Genomic DNA, 4,555 nt, shown 5'->3' on the forward strand with positions numbered 1-4,555 from the left:
GAATATTAACTAGAAATAATCTGAATAACAATTGCTGGAGTTTAAAATCATGAAATAATTTTTAAGAATTTTTAATAGATCGGCGAGAAAATGAAAGGTTAGTCATGCATAATTCTGCCGGAGTTAATTAATAGTGGTGATAGCACCAGGTCTCCATAATTACGAAACTTGTTCGATAATCATCAACAGTTCCCTCTAATTTAAACTTTACGGATGACTCTCTAACAAACTGTGATGTACGTGAGTACCTTGTACTTAACTTTGAATTCTCGTAACTTCAAGCACGTATGTCCATTATAGCAGTTTTCATTGATGAGAGGAAGTTCTTATGTGATTTAATTTTGTTTCCATTGGAAACGTTACAAATATTAGGGAGTTGATGCAGCCTACGATAAGAAATTTGCGTGCTTGTGACTTGATGCATTTACCACCTCAACCTCACCAGATATGCATCCTCTTTAGCCTGATTACATGTGAAGGAAAGACTTCGGGTTCCAAATAAGAACGTCTTTGATTCCCGTCCCCATGTCCCTTTTTAGAAGACGCAAAGTTTAGCGATTACATCTTCTTGTTTTGCAAGTGGCTACGTAAAACATAGGTATAAAATCTACCAGTATTAACTCAACGCCTCTCAATTTTAAATGATTACAAGCCCTCATTTGAGACTCATTTAGCATACATTAACTTAGCGATCTGGCACAAATCCTGGGGAAAATCATCTAAATTAACCCAGGGGTTTCAATGAAAGTTAGTTACCGGCGGTCTATCTCCGCCTGTAGGACATCTTACCGCTGTCCGTTGAGCCTGCGAGCAGGCTCACGTGTTTGGGTCTCAACTTACGGCCCCGTTTATGACACCATTGGCAGCCACTTAGGGAAAAATGTATTGAAACCCTTGGTTAATCTTCATCAGCCAAAGGAATGGCAGCTTAAGGAATGAATTGTGCGTGATAAGACGAGCCGTGAACACAGATCTTTCCCCACTCATCAGGGGATTTAATAAGAATATTCTTTACCATCGCTTTTTATATACAAAATAATTTACATAATAACAATATACGGCGCGAAGTTTAACAGTTCAGCTGTTGCGTAGGAGGGATTTGTTTGATGTTGTTGTCTTTGAGGGTTCAGATGCACTTGCTTAGTTCAGTTGAGTTTCTGTGTTTAGAGTTGCGGAATGATGCAGTATGGTTTCGGTATCTTGTTTTGAAGTCGTTTTCCGGGAGTCCGATGTCAGACTCACGGAAAACGACTTCAAGAATGCTACAAACCAGTTTACACTTCCAGCACTCACATACCCCATGTGGACCCAGCATTGGCCACTTGCTGAGTTGCGTGACATCGACAGACAAACAAGAAAGACAAGATGTGAAAATGGAGGGCGTCATTCACTTAGCTCCATAGCTGTGCTATATCTACCAAGGGAGAAAGGAGGACGCGGACTACGATAAGCTTATCAAGATCAAAGCAGCAGTTAAACTCTATGAAATTCCAGACCCCAAGATGAAATCTGTGCAACAGTTTGAAGAATGTGCTATAGTTAAGGGATTCTCCTCTCTTATCACTGACGCGAAGAAGTTTGCACAAGAACTGGATACAACTCTGAACTTGAATACCACTGAACCATCATGTAGCCCAACAGAAGAACCAGAGATAACTACCAAAGATCTGAACATCAAGAAGTATATAAAGAAAGTTGTAAATGAGAAACTTGTTAAAAAAGTCGAAGATCAACAGTGGCAAGGAAGTCTTTTAAAAGCAAGATGGCAAGATGATCAAATGAGCCATGAAAATTGTTTTGCATGGCTCAATAAATGGCAATGTGCTCCTACCCACTGTATCGCAGGCATCATGGAACTGTACGAACAGCTCACACCAACAAAGGTCTACATGGCCTACAAGACTGGAACAACGGACAAGAACGATGTCAAATGTAGAATGTGTGCTGAAGGTCTTGAGAGCATGGCACATGTACTTGGTAAATGTCCATCATTAGCTCAGTCCAAGTACTTAGAAAGGCACAATTTTGTTTTGAAAGTGTTCTTCTTTGAGATGCTCAAAGACCTAGAGCTCGCTGATAGTACTCCGCCATGGTTCTCAGATGTGAAGCTCAAATCTCTTCATAAATCACCTGATGCTGAGGTGTACCAGTATATGCTGATCATACATATTCACGATCTAATCTTGTGGATGCACGTTTCATCGACGACAAAAACAAGAAGGTACTTATGGTGAAAATGAGCTGCCCTTGGATCAACAACAAAGACAAAGAAAAGACCAAGAAGTATGGAGTACTTAGACTTGAGCTGACAAAACAACACCCAGGATACAAGATCTCACAAGTAAACGTCATTATAGATGTACTAGGAGGATGGTCTAAAGCTATGGAAACTGAAATGAAGGGCATCTTTGGTACAAGATACAAAGAAATTTTGCTGAGAATGCAGAAAGCTGTATTAAGTAGCACTCTGAACATTGCAAGAACATTTAAACTGGTTACATCGTAAGAACTTTAAGGACATTATAATTTGGTTTTTATGAACAGTATTTTATGAACATTTTAAGTTAAGGATATTTTAAGAGCTGAACAGTACATCATGAACATTTAAAAAAACATCTTAGTATTGGGCCAGTTGACACTTTTATTGTTTTATATTGATCATTTATATTTAAGTGGCATTAGATATTATTATAGTTAACAGTCCTGTCATGCAGATAGGCTACGAAGTTTCGCCCTATCTTGCTTAGCTCACTAGCATCCAAACGTGTCTACTGCATAATAATAACAATAATAATAATGATGTTGGCACCACCATACAGGATCTAGAGCAAGAAGGCACTTTCAAATACCTTGGTGTGAACGGAGATGGGATCCAACATACAAATATGAAAGAGAAACTTCGGAAAGAGTACTACCGTAGAATTCGGCTAGTGCTCAAATTCGAACTCAATGCTGCCAACAAAATCAACGCAATCAACACCCTTGCTGTCCCAGTCGTCACTTACAGTTTCAACATCATAAACTGGAAAATGGAAGAACTTATGAAACTAGACAGAAAAACAAGAAAGTTCTTGACGATGGCAAAAATGCATCACCCGAAAGCTGACGTGGACAGGCTATATATCCCTAGAAAGGCAGGTGGAAGGGGCCTTGTACAATAAGAAATTACCTCCAAAACAACCACAATTAGCCAGAACACATATCTCAACAACAAAGATGATTATTTCGTTAAAATAGCAAGGGATCATGACCGAGGCAAGAAAACAATGTCCATACACCAGCAATTCAAGCTGCCAAATACGAGCAAGAACTCAACTTACCAGAAGTGAGAGAGAATGAGCCGACAACGAACTATACCCGTAGGGTAAAACTGGAAGCCAAACACCAAGCTTTAGAACAACTCAATAGCAAATGAGAAGAAAAGCCTTTGCATGGTCAATACCCACTAAGAATAAAAGAGGATGTAGATCAAGACCAAATCCATAATTGGCTGGCCTCAAATCAGAAACAGAACTGAGGTTTCATTAGCGCTGCCCAAGATCAATGTATTAAGACCAACTATTACCGAAACAAGATCCTGAAAGATTGCACTGACCCAATGTACAGAGTCTGTGGGCAATTTCAAGAAACAATTGACCACCTTGTCCGGCTCCGGATGCCAGAACTTGCCATGACAGAGTATATACAAAGACACAATAAAGCTGCAGCGTACCTCCACTGGACAATATGCAAACACAACATCAACGTGCAAGATAAACACTATGAACATGACCCATCTACTGTGATAGAAAACCAAACAGTGACTATACTCTGGGACATACCAATCCAAACTGATACAGATAAAAGCAAATAGACCAGACATAGTGTAAACGACAAGGAGGAGAGAACTTGTATGCTCATCGATATGTCTATCCGCACAGAAAGGAACACCTCCTTGAAAACAGCAGAAAAACTCTTCAAGTACAAAGATCTTGAAATCGAAAGCGAGGAGACATGGGGAATGAAAACAACAACCGTCTCAGTGATCAGTGGAGCTCTTAGGCTTGTTAAGAAGGGAATACAAACCTACATTGGCAAGATCACAGGCAATATCAGAGTAGCAGAGCCACAGTAGATCGTTCTCCTTAGAACTGCCCGTATACTGAGGAGGACTCTATCCATCAAGTAATCCAGCAGACTTATGACTGCCCTAGGCTCATGGATTGAACTCAGCACAATAAGAAAAAGAAAGAGCAAGACTTGAAGTATAATAATAATGATAATAATAATAATAATAGTATCTTTAATAATATCTAATAATAATTAATAACAATAATATCTTTCATAGCCGAAATAAGTACTAGGTTTTTAAAGATTTATAACGACTATTTTAGTTTCGGATACCCAAAATACCAATTTTTTTTATTTCTCGAGGGTTTTTTTTTTCACTATAGTTAACGGGCTACGCTCATGCGCCCCGTCATACTATTCTTACTGTATATAGCATACAAAAGTTTTAAACTGCTGCATAATAATAATGATGATAATAATAATAATAACAATGATAAAACTTAAG

The 4,555-nt window shown here is 38.8% G+C and overlaps 1 pseudogene; it reads left to right on the plus strand.

Annotated features, from left to right (window-relative positions):
• Nucleotides 1–24: 24 nt before the first annotated feature.
• Nucleotides 25–4,412, plus strand: LOC148721878 (uncharacterized; annotated as a pseudogene).
• The last annotated feature ends 143 nt before the right edge of the window (nucleotides 4,413–4,555 follow it).

The sequence above is a fragment of the Stylophora pistillata genome, chromosome 10 (genome assembly GCF_964205215.1).
Source record: "Stylophora pistillata chromosome 10, jaStyPist1.2, whole genome shotgun sequence".
Taxonomy (NCBI): domain Eukaryota; kingdom Metazoa; phylum Cnidaria; class Anthozoa; order Scleractinia; family Pocilloporidae; genus Stylophora; species Stylophora pistillata.